The 12832-nt window shown below is 35.5% G+C and overlaps 1 long non-coding RNA gene across 1 annotated transcript in view; it reads right to left on the bottom strand.

Moving 5' to 3' along the window:
* LOC122331052 overlaps positions 1 to 12832 on the bottom strand; it is a 32702-nt gene that overhangs the window by 3980 nt on the left and 15890 nt on the right. The gene's annotated exons all lie outside the window — the stretch shown is intronic.

Raw genomic sequence — 12832 nt, 5'->3', positions numbered from 1 at the left:
CAAAAGATTTGATTCAAAAGAAGAGTCGTTGAAAAATTGGGCATCCCTATTTTCTCATTAACCCTACACTTTTTCCCTGCCAGCGTTTTTTAAAAAAAGCCAGCCACCGCCAGCATTTTTGATTATTTTTTTCCAAAATTTGACAGCCTTCAGAAAATTTTTTGCTGTGCATATAAGAACATATTTTATATCAAAATAAAGCTCTCCGTTTTACTCCACTTTTATATGTTCATGTTTTATCATCACTTGAATGCAGAAAAACAACATTTTGGACAAAAAAACTGAGAAAAATGCATTAAAATTATTCATAGAACAAACTAGAGATATCGATCTAACTAGAGATGTTTTGGTTTCTGTAAAGGCATGTCTGTCACTTACAAGCCAACTTTGTCCCAATCAGATTCAATGTAGTCAAAACAAGATCTAAATGCCTGATCTTCATATATGATCTTTATGACAATCGTCATTTTTTCAAACCCGGAAGATCTGGGAAATCCCATAACTCATTCAGGAAAAGTGCAAGGGCTTTGCTTACCATAATACACCTAGAACAGGGATTGCTGTAAAAACGGGGAAGCATTGTAACCTACTTGACGAGATTCTTCACACCGATGCCACAGAAGAACCATTTTTGGTTCCACAAAGATCGGTTCAGTCAAAGTTTCTTTATGGAACCATTTAGACATAAAAGGTTCTTCTGTGGCATTGCCTTTATTTTTAAAAGCATAATAAGGGCAGATGTCAAGATTTTCAATGCATAACAATTTTTGAATTCAGTCTGTTTCTCACTCAAAGCTATATGGATATGGTTTGGATTTTGGAAATTGTGCTCTTTGAGTCTTTTTTTTGAAGCCTGTTTAAACAAATTTATTCAAATTTACAAAACGTATAAAATCATTGAGGAATAAAGAAGTGAAGACACTTTATGGATTTTCCTATTGATGGACAACACTCAGGCTTGGTTTCATATACAGGGCTTAGCCTAAGCCAGGATTAGGTCATAGTTCATTTAGGACATTTACGTAATTTGTATAAACGTGCTTTAAAAAAAAACCATTGCTGATGTGCATCTTAAGACAAAACAAAGCGCTGACATGTTTTAAGATCAGTCACAGTGCAAGTTTCTTTAAGTTGAAATAGCTCAGATTTACATTTTAGTCTAACCTAAAGACCTTAACCTAAAGATCACATTCATTCAATTACCAGCGTTTTTTTTAATTAACTTTAAATGAGTATTTGATGATATCTCACACAAATTGTATGGACTGTACTATTTTAAAGCTTTAGTCCGTATTTATTGTAACTGGATGCAAAAGAAATCCAAAAAGAACAGGTTTGCAATGACATGAGAGTTTTTTATTCCTTTAAGATCACTTTCCTAAGTCAAATTTTAAAATACACCGCAAAAAGAGAATCGGCGGTCGCTGGCCGAGCGGATCTGAAGGCACCCGGACACACACCTGCTTGAAGCTCTCGTGTTCATTGCATCTCCTGCTGCTGCTGTCATGCTAAATAAACCTCATTGTTCCCAGACACAACATGCCTCCTGTCTGGCCTCGTGTGTGTTTTCCCGTCCCCCCCGGACTCCATCACGTCGTCCGAGGCCTACCGTACAGACAGCGGAGGCCGAGCATGCCTTATTCATGCTCTCCAGCTCCGGGAAGCTCTGGCTGGGTTAAAACAAGCCTGAACTTCCATAAATGATGAGCGCTAAAGCCCAGGCCGGTGTAGCCCCGTCGTTCCCGGCAGCACCGCCGCAGGGACGCTAAATCATTCACAGCGCAGTGGCTTCAGAAAGAAAACTTTCTGCTGGCTTGTGAAGTAAAAGATGAATTTGGCGCATCTAGTTTAGTCCAAGCTGGTCTTAACTCAAGGCCGCTGCTTGAATTCATGACATTCCCGATGAAAACGGATTCAAGTGGAAAAAAACAAACCTATTGTCAAACAGGAAGTGTGAAGAGAAGAAACACAGGAAGTGAAGTCATCATACTAAGGGACAGCCAAGGAATTATTGAGGATTGAGCTCTATTGTTCGGAGAAGAAGTGGAGACACTTTATGAATTTTCCTCTCAGGCTTGGTTTCATATAGAGGCCTTAGCCTAAGCCAGGATTAGGCCATAGTTCAATTAGGACATTTAAGTAATATTTATAGACATGTTTTAGAAAAAAGGATTGCATCTTAAGACAAAACAAAGGCACTGATATGTTTTAAGATCAGTCGGTACAAGCCAATACTTTATTTCCTTATTTTCTATTTCAATACTTATCAAAACTTATTTTCATGTTGATATATATATATATATATTAACTATAAGTAACTTTGGATAAAAGCGTCTCCTGAATGTATACATGTAAACATAATAAATTGTAAATTAAAATACTAAAATGATACAACTAATATATTTTAGTATATTTTTTTATAATACTAACAGCTATACAAAAAATGATTTTAAATGTATTTAAAAATGCATTTTTGATTTTTAGTTCTCATTACAATTAAAAAAAAAATCGCAATTTTGTTGTGCATATATGCATACTTTTTATTTCAGTTTTAGTTATTTCAGTACATCAAGTTAAACGAATGACAACAGCAATAAAAATGTTTTTGACCCTTTAACTTTGGTTTCAGTTTGTTTTAGGTAACTATAATCCTGCTACAAATGAATTTAGGCATCGCAATGCAAAATACAATATGAAAAATGGACATTTATTTTGGGTTCTGCAAAATAGTACATTTAACAGTGTCATTAAATTATTATTGCTTCTAAACATTTAGATGATGCCAAAGGTAAATGTAAAAATCATGCACAGTTATAAAACCGATATGAACTGAATATATTGCTACCAATATATCATATATACTGTATATATATATATATATATATATATATATATATATATATATATATATATATATATATATATATATATATATATATATATATATAGCAATTTTTTAGTCTTGGACTGATTGATCAGGCTGTATCACACGTCTCTTTCTCTCTTCAGGCGATTGACTGCAATCAGACTCCCATGAGGCCGCGGGTGTCTGGACATGATGTCACACCTCTAACATCTTCTGGCCTCTGCTACCTGAAAGTGACAGCTCTCGGCTGAAGAAAAGGCCTGTGTGGATGCGATCAGTCGTGCTTCTCTGCACTCCGTACTGTATGTGTCACCAGAAGTCCTAGTTTCCCTGCTGAAAAGACACTTCTGCTGTGTTTTTGTACCCAGCGTGGGACGAAAGCTTCTTATGCTTGAAATATATTCTATGCAAACTTGATTTTTACATTGTTTTCTGAAATGAACACATATTAAATTCTTTGTGTTTCAAATGGGGGATATTGCATGTTAAACAAACATGTGTATAGATATAGAGATCTGCATACTCTCCCTTTATTTAGCAAAAGACCTTAATCAGGCAATATAATTATGTCAGTAAATTGCCTATTTTTTAATCGTTTTTAATGAAATAATACTCTGAATGAAATAATTAAATATATTAACAATTAAACCAATTAATAAAAGTACCTATTTTTTAATACTCCATGTTTCATAATAAACATTCAATTTTTAAGTCATTTAAAGCATTATTTCTTTTTGATATTTCCAAAAGGTGCGGTTTTAATAATAAATCATTAATTCTTCCTATTAAAAAAGCATGTTATATTATCTTATTTCCCAAAGTAATATTATTTCTAATCATTATTTTAATGGTTTCAATTAACTATTTACTGATTTAGTTTTTTTGTTTTTTAATTCCAGTGTCTTGATCCCCCATCTACCTGGACTTCTATTATTTTTAAAATAAGTGATATTTATAATATTTATATACAAAGTTTATTAAAATAAATATAAGCACAAAATAAATGGTTAAAATGACCTTTATTTTAAAGGTTAAAACAAAGCATGTAGCCATCAAATCATTCTCAATTAAGTAAATTGTGCATATAATTTTATTCTGTTCTTAACCATACTCTACTAGCTGTTTTACTAGGTTGGCCAGCCCTAATTAGCATAAACCAGCATGGCCTGGCATGGAAATTCATGATCCTTTCAGCAGGGTTTTAGAACCGTTCATTTTTGTCTTTGCATTGTTATTTTCAGTATTTTGGCGTTCTCTCTTTCTCTTTTCCTCAGAGAGGAGGTGCTACAGGTACAAGTGGAGCCGCGGTTTCACCTAAAAGCAGAAAGAGCGTCCCAGAGGTCCCTCAACATCCCCCGCATGTCTCTTTTCTCTTCCCTCCTTCTTTTTCTCGGCTCGGTGAAGCCGTCCGATCGCGTTAGCCTCATCGCAGTGCTAAAACGCTCTCTCTGCGCCCCCTCTGTCCTCTGCGCTGTTGCCGCCCTCATTTCCACCGAACAGAAACACTTTAAAATGTCTGAGAACAGGAAAGATCTTGGGCCTCACTTCCTGTGCCGGCTATGTGTTTGATAACGCTCGAGACAACATAATGCCAATAATGAGAGAAAATTACACCGGCGATTCTGTAATTAGCTTGTGGATCTGTTCACATCGCGGTCACGTTAAGTCTTATCGGAGTTTTTTGGGGTGTTACCAAATTCGGAGCTGAATTATCAGCAGAGATCATCTCTCAACAGCCACGTCACAGTCAAAAGACTGCATGCTAAAATCACAGGTAGCAGGACAGAAAGCAAGAATCAGATTTTTCAATAAGGGTATTCATGTCAAAATGCATAAAACTGATGCAATTAGCTCCATCTTCTTACAGTCTCAAACTACTTCTTTGTACACTTTTATATTTTATGTAATATCTTTATTTAGATTTTTTTATATATATATCAGATTAAAACAATGTTATATAGCCATTGATTTATTCTCAAAATTCTTAGTTCAGTTTTTTTCAAAGTAAATAATTACATTACATTGTACCATTGTTTTTATGTGAATAAACTGCTTCTTAGTACACAGTCTTGCACTTTTGCATTTTTTTAACATTTAATTATAATTACATATTTTAATATAGAATAAAATGTAAAATATATTACATTATACATTTAAAAATGTTAATAATAAAACAATGGCAAGTAGCCATAAAATAATTCTCAATTAAATGAACTGTATATACTAATTTAATAATGTAAGTAGTCTTCATAATAATAATAAAAAAACAACAAATGCAAATTAATGTTAAAAGTGCATTAAGTATCAAATAGTTCTTAAGGTTTGAACAATATAAAATATGCAAGTAAACATTCAGATATAAACAAATAAATACATTTACATTTTTACATTATATATATTTTTAAAAATCCATCTTCTAACAAAATACATTTGGTGGAAAATAACGTTAAAACAATCCAAAAGTCCTGCTTTTTTGGGCCTTTTTCATTTTTACCATAATTTTTGTAATAGCTGAACACAATGCTCCTGTCACTTAATGATACAGGAAATGCATCTTGTGTTCATTACAGCCAGAGTCTGTGGTGAAAGAATGACACAGAGATGTGGTTTTTTGATCGATCGCATGAGTTTACGGAGTTCTGCTGCCGCTCTAAAGAAAAAAGTCTTTCTACATCTTAAGCTTTATAAATCACTTCTTTTCGAAAAATGCCAAACAAAAGAACAGCCTGTCCTCAACATGAGGTGTTTACATTCTGCTGGGTTCTCCTCTGTCTCCCTTTCTCTTTTTCCTGCCTCCCTCTCTCCACCTCCCCCAGCCGACCCTCCCTCGCTCTGTGGAGGAGGACAATCCGCTGGAAGAACCGAGGGACTTGGCCGCGGACCAGAGCAGAAAGAGAGGAATACTGTAGCGTGAAGTATGACTGCGTGCATGTGTAGCACAAAAGAGGTCACATAAACAGTGGAATGAAGAAAACGACTGATCATGACGACACTTGATGGAGATAGAGAGAGTTTGTATGAGTGGCACATCAGATAGTGAGGGTCTCTGCAACCAGGGGGTCAAGGGCAACATGTTCCCAACAAACATTGAGAGAGAACTATTAAGAGGACTTTAACAGCAGGGGAGAAATATAGAGGGAGCTGAGGGGGTCTCTAGAGAACCAAAATAGCAGTAAAATGACCTTCGTCTTCACAGTGTCGCTGAGAGCATCTCCAATGCTACTAAATTTAGTTCTCTGAGAAGCTTTAGAGAGAGAAAAGAAAAACATGGGAAATTCCATTATTTCCCGTTTCTCTCTGTCTCAGTCGGGTTTCAAAAAAAAAAACAGTAAAAGTGCAGTGAAAAATTATAACTCAATCTAGTAAGCTTTGCTGGCGTGACTACCACATTTAAAAATACATTTGTATTCTCAAAGTAGAGAACAGTTTAGTGTGCGTTTTTTATTTTTCTATTGCCAAATCACTGCTAAGTTAAAAAAAGAAAAAAAAGGTTTTGTATTGCTAAAGCTGTGTCAACTAAACTAATCAACAGTGCGGTATAAAATATGAACTAAACTAAAATAAACCTAACTAGACTAAACTAAACAGTGTGGTATAAAAATACCAAAATAGTTTAAGCTAAACTTAACTAAACTAAACAATTGTGTGGTATGAACTATGAATTAGTATTGCCAAAGTAGTGCTACACTTAACTCAACTTAACTAAAATAAACAAAATAACATTGAGGTATAAAATATTAACTAGTATTGCCAAAGTAGTTTAAACTAATCTAAACTTAACTAGACTAAACTAAACAATAGTGTGGTATAAAATATGAATTAGTATTGCCAAAGTAGTCTAAACTAAACTAAACTTAACTAGACTAAACTAAACAACAGTGTGGTATAAAAATATGAAGTAGTATTGCCAAAATAGTTTAAGCTAAACTTAACTAGACTAAACTAAACAATCGTGTGGTATGAACTATGAATTAGTATTGCCAAAGTAGTGCTAGACTTAACTAAATGTAACTAGACTAAACTAAACAATCGTGTGGTATAAAATATGAATTAGTATTGCCAAAGTAGTGCTAGACTTAACTAAATGTAACTAGACTAAACTAAACAATTGTGTGGTATAAAATATGAATTAATATTGCCAAAGAGTATAAAATATGAATTAATATTGCCAAAGAGGTTTAAACTAAACTAAACTTAACTAGACTAAACTAAACAGTGTGGTATAAAAATATGAATTAGTATTGCCAAAATAGTTTAAGCTAAACTTAACTAAACTAAACAATCGTGTGGTATGAAATATGAATTAGTATTGCCAAAGTAGTGCTAGACTTAACTAAATGTAACTAGACTAAACTAAACAATTGTGTAGTATAAAATATGAATTAATATTGCCAAAGAGGTTTAAACTAAACTAAACTTAACTAGACTAAACTAAACAGTGTGGTATAAAAATATGAATTAGTATTGCCAAAATAGTTTAAGCTAAACTTAACTAAACTAAACAATCGTGTGGTATGAACTATGAATTAGTATTGCCAAAGTAGTGCTAGACTTAACTAAATGTAACTAGACTAAACTAAACAATCGTGTGGTATAAAATATGAATTAATATTGCCAAAGAGGTTTAAACTAAACTAAACTTAACTAGACTAAACTAAACAGTGTGGTATAAAAATATGAATTAGTATTGCCAAAATAGTTTAAGCTAAACTTAACTAAACTAAACAATCGTGTGGTATGAACTATGAATTAGTATTGCCAAAGTAGTGCTAGACTTAACTAAACTTAACTAGACTAAACGATAGTGTGGTATAAAATCTGAATTAGTATTGCCAAAGTAGTTTAAACTAAACTAAACGTAACTAGACTAAACTAAACAATAGTGTGGTATAAAATATGAATTAGTATTGCCAAACCAGTCAAACTAAACTAAACTAAACTTAACTAAACTAAACAACTGTGTGGTACACAAAACGAATTAGTATTGCCAGTGCAGTACTAAACTAAACTAAACTTAATTAAACTAAATGAAACAACTAAACTAAGCCACACTGCAGTATAAAATATGAATTAGTATTGCCAAAGCAGTGCTAAACTTAACTTATCTTATCTTAAATTAACTTAACAACAGTGTGTCATAAAATATCAAAATACTTATATTGCCAAACAGTGCTAAACCTAAGTACAAAACAACAGTGCATTTGACGAACAAAATGAAAGTAAACACAAATTAAATTAAAGAAATTAAATATTACAGTATTACAAATTAAAGAACAGTACAGTGTTTTCTCTCCAGAGCCTGCTCTGAGGTCAGTTTTCTGCTGTAACTGATCATCTCTGCTCCGGCTCCAGCTTTCCCATGAACACATGACCACATGACTGACAGCTCCATGACCTCCACGAATCCCCAGCGAGGCTGAGCCACAGAGCCGGGACAGGAGGCGCTGCTGGGGTTCCACCCACAAATATTCCGCCTTCCTCTGTGACCCGTTATCCCCGTTTATGGTAAACTGATCCGCACACACAAAGCGTGGGAATCTCAGCACCCTCACACAACATCTCAGGATATATTTAGGTTCAGACATTACACTAAAACATTCCTAAAACATGCTTTCCAGCAGTTCAAATGTTCCAGACAGCGTGGATTACATGCGTGCAATGAAGAACTAGTTGCTGGATTCATTTCCTTGAATTTTGAATCTTCCAGATGTGTTTGGTCTCAAATCTTATCGTGATTTTAGGGGACTTCTGAATGCATGAAAGAGTTTTCAGTCAGTAGGAAGTAACCAAGATATCCTTGAACACCCTTCTGTGTTCTGCATCGTTCTCAAAGTTATATCCTGATTTACCTGCCTCTAAGAGGTTAGCCATAAATCCAGATTTAAACCTTGTTGATGTAGAAATGAGATGGAATGCAGAACCTAGCGGCCTTTAACCTTTATGGGACATGATCACGTGACCAGCTACCAGGGGTCGAAAAGTCACACGATTTCATGTGTCTCAGACCTTTTGCTGACCATCTACAAGCATAAAAAAACATCAAGAGCTTTCTTAAAACAGCATTAAGCTGTCGCAAAGCACTAGCTCTGATCAGATTAGCTGGCTTTAACGCAACATCACTGAGTCACAGGAAGCTAAAAGTTATGTTTGCATGTTCCCAGGACTGTTACAACAAGCACTTCTGAAGAAGAACATTCACTGGATATGTTAAAGTTTCTTAGACTGTCTGGTTGGTTTCTAAGGTGTTGCTATGTACTTGGAAAGACATTCCGAGTACTTATTTTGTTCATTTGCTATGCAGCTGCTATGGTGTTTTTGGGTTGTTGCCAGGCGGTTGCTAAGGTGTGCTAAATGGGGCTTATTGCTATGAAGTTGCCAAAACATTGCTTTGTGTTTGCTAAAGTGTCCAGAGTGGATTTAGGCCTTTTGCTATGCAATTACATGGGTGTTTTGGGTTGTTGCTAGGTGGTTGCTAAGGTGTCCTAAATAAGGTTTATTGCTATGACGCTGCCAGGGCATTGCTTTGTGTTTGCTAAAGTGTTCTGAGTGGATTTAGACCTTTTACTATACAGCTACATTTTTTTTGGTTATTTCTAGGTGGTTGCTAATGCATTCTAAATGGGGTTTAATGCTAGCTATGGAGTTTACAAGGCATTGCTATGTGGTTCCTAAGGTGTTTTCGTTGTTGCTAAATGCCGTTTAGTGCATTGCTGTATAGTAGTGTATCTTTGGTGCTTTCTGGGGTGTTGCTAGGTGGTGTAAATGATTTCAGTTTGTTTTCGCTAAAGTGTACCAGATGGGTTAATGCCATTGTAGTTATCTGAAGAACAAAAAGTGGATTTGTCAAAGCTTGCAATGTTTAGACTGCTTAATGTATGAAAGTGGACCAGATATGTTGCTAGACTACGTGGTTTCTGGCAGTGGAGGGGCGGGTTTGTTGATCAAGCTAGTTTGAGCTTGATTTCGGGTAAAACTCTTTTATCTTTCTCTTTTCTAAATACAAACATACAGCACCACTAACATCCTCAGATTACAGTCTCTGTTTCACAGGCTGAGAGTTTCCTTTTGGAGCTTTGAAGAGTCTCTTTAAGATAAGATATCTGAGTGTAGAGCGTCCTCTCCCAATCGTGAACTGCCGCTATTTATAAACTCTTAACAGGGCAGAAAAATGGACATACTTGCTCTCGCCCTTCATTAACGTGCTCATGTGAGGGTAATATCACCTGACTCTTTCATCAGGGATAGTTGGATTGGACTTCAGGAGACGCTCAAACTTCCTGCTATCCGGATCGACGCAAGAGGTCATTTGCAAGCAGCAAGTTTGCGCTGAAGATCATCAATCAGAGATGTGAAACCATAACACATGCCATCTCTGTTTATATCTCTCTGTCTCTCTCGCGCTCTTCCCGCTGTCTTCTGGATTACGTCTACGAGCTGTCAGTGATAAACCACAGGCCCACCTGAAAATCTCTCCTCTGCTCTCGGCATGTTTAGATAACCCCCTGGTCTAAGTTTCCAAACTATTCAGTGTGTGTAAAATTGCAATAAAAACACAATGAAACTATATAATTGGCCACAATATCTGATGCAACTCAATTGCTTATCAAAATGATATCCCATCTGTTAAAAACAAACTCGAGGTTTTGATCACATGATCTCCAGTATGACAAGCATTAGAGTCAGGTTTTCAGGCTGTTTGTGTGCCAGCAAGAATGATAGACTTTTAATTAAAAACCAATCAGGAAAAAAGAAAACAAATGTTACCCGTGCTTGTTTGTGCAAAACTCACTATTTGTGTACCAAAATATGTACTATGCACTTTTTTACTCTGCATCGCTGTCTAGGGTGTTAATTTTTGTCATTTATAATAGGAGTGTGAAAGCCCCGCCTCCACCGCTACGTTATTAAAACTGTAACAGTTGACTGCGTGAATTGTCCAGCGTTCCACTTTGAGGTAGTTCACCCAAAAATGAAAGTTCTGTCATTAACTGAGTGGCTTTAGCATGTTTTGGCAGTATTTTTTCTAAGTCAGTGGCGACCCAAAACGGCCTGGCTACAAACTTCTTCAAAATATCTTTCTTTGTGTTCAGCAGAACAAAGAAATTCAGACAGGTTTGAAACCACTTTTAGTTTTTGGGTGAACTATTCCTTTAAGTGCTTACTGGGCAAAAAGCCCATGAAATGTATAGCACACTCTTCTACAAACTGCACAAATTAATGTATCGTTCATGTTCATAACATAAACGAGAGTTCAAATAACTAAGACTTTGTGAAATAATACTAGTGTTTACCTTAGGAAGCACCACTAATAAAATTATTTTTTCATAAAATTTCTTGCTTGGTTCATAGAAAGTCCACACACACACACAAACACACACTTGACCTCAGCTCTGAAATAGCACCATCTATGGGACTGAAACAGCAGAAGGGGCAGGAGATCTGATCTGGGGTCAGGTTTGCCCATCATACACTAATGACACATTCTCTTTCTCTATCTCTCTCTCTCTCTCTCTCTCTCTTATCATGTGGTCTGTGTTTTTTTTTTTGTCCATCTCTTTGCGTTTCTGTCAGCTACAGGAATGCTGCAGCACAGGCAGTGGGTGGAACTAATCTCATTAAATATGAAAGAACTTCCTATGAATTGAGAAAAGAAAGAGGGAGTGAGAAAAAGAGGAGAGGAGAGGTTACTGAAGGTCGGTGCGTGTGCAAATGGTTAAGCAGCTCATAAATCTCAACCCGCTTCTCCAAAGAGTTGCGAGAACTTTGAGTAAGTTTGATGTAATCGTGTCGCACCGTGTTTTTTTTTTTTTTTTTGGACGGACAGAGGAGGCGGGACTCAAATGACAGACGTTCCACTGGACAAATAGCAACTTGAGAGCGGATAGATCTCTTAATCAATGGCAAAAACCTGCTGGAGTCTCAACAGTGTACAATGACAAGAACATCCAAGAGTTTATGAATTAAACCTCAGGAAAAAAGAAATCTAAAGACATAATCAGGTGAACCTGAGGTCATATCATAAAAAAAACATAACTTTCCTTGATTTTCTGAAATGTACCATGCATATTTACTCAAACTGACATTGAATAAACTGCTGGATGTCTTTAAACCGCTTGAGTGTTTTGTGTTAGTAGATATTGCTGCTTTCTTGCATAAAAAAGTTCAACTTTGCACCAAATGGTTGCTCATGGAATTTTAAAGTACTAACTTTCAATGAAAATGGATAAGGGTGCTTTTTGCACATTTAGAGCAAGAATAAATACATAACTTTCTAAAGTTTGGGTTCAGTAAGATTTTTTTTAAGAAACTTTTTTGTTCATTAATTTCATTCAAGGACGCATTAAACTGATGAAAAGTAACAATAAAGGCATTTGCAATGTTGCAAAACATGTCTTTTTCAGAAAAAAAAAACAAAAAACTGTTTATCAAGACTGATAATCAATGTTCTCGAGAAGAAAAGCTGCTCAAAAAACTTTTCTTTTCATCTTGGGAACATTTATTATCAGCACAAACCAGCATAGCCTAATGATTCTGAAGGATCATGCCGACACTTAAGACTGTAGTAATGGTGCTGAAAATTCAGCCTTGCATCACAGGAATAAATTTGTAGCTATTTTGGTTGAACAAAACAATTAGTAATATTATGAGTGGACTTCCAGGAAATGCATATGTCTCTATCCACACACAAAACAACAATCAATCAAGTTAGCCACTTAAATAAAAAACTGCTATAGTGTATTCGCCCCAAATAAACCAACATAATATCGTATCACTCGAATGAACACAACAGAACACTACAAATTCCACATTTATTACACAAGTGCTGTTATTTATTCGCGTGATATGAATCTGAAAGCACTGAGAACCAATTACATCAAGCAGAGGCTGATTACATCAGGGAAATGGAAATTAGCCGTATATGGACTCGATGACCAGGATGAGGAAGTTGAATCATGGAAATTTGAA

Source organism: Puntigrus tetrazona, chromosome 25, assembly GCF_018831695.1.
Source record: "Puntigrus tetrazona isolate hp1 chromosome 25, ASM1883169v1, whole genome shotgun sequence".
Lineage (NCBI taxonomy): Eukaryota > Metazoa > Chordata > Actinopteri > Cypriniformes > Cyprinidae > Puntigrus > Puntigrus tetrazona.
Note: the sequence above shows the minus strand (reverse complement) of the source record. Positions and strands in the feature narration are given on the sequence as shown.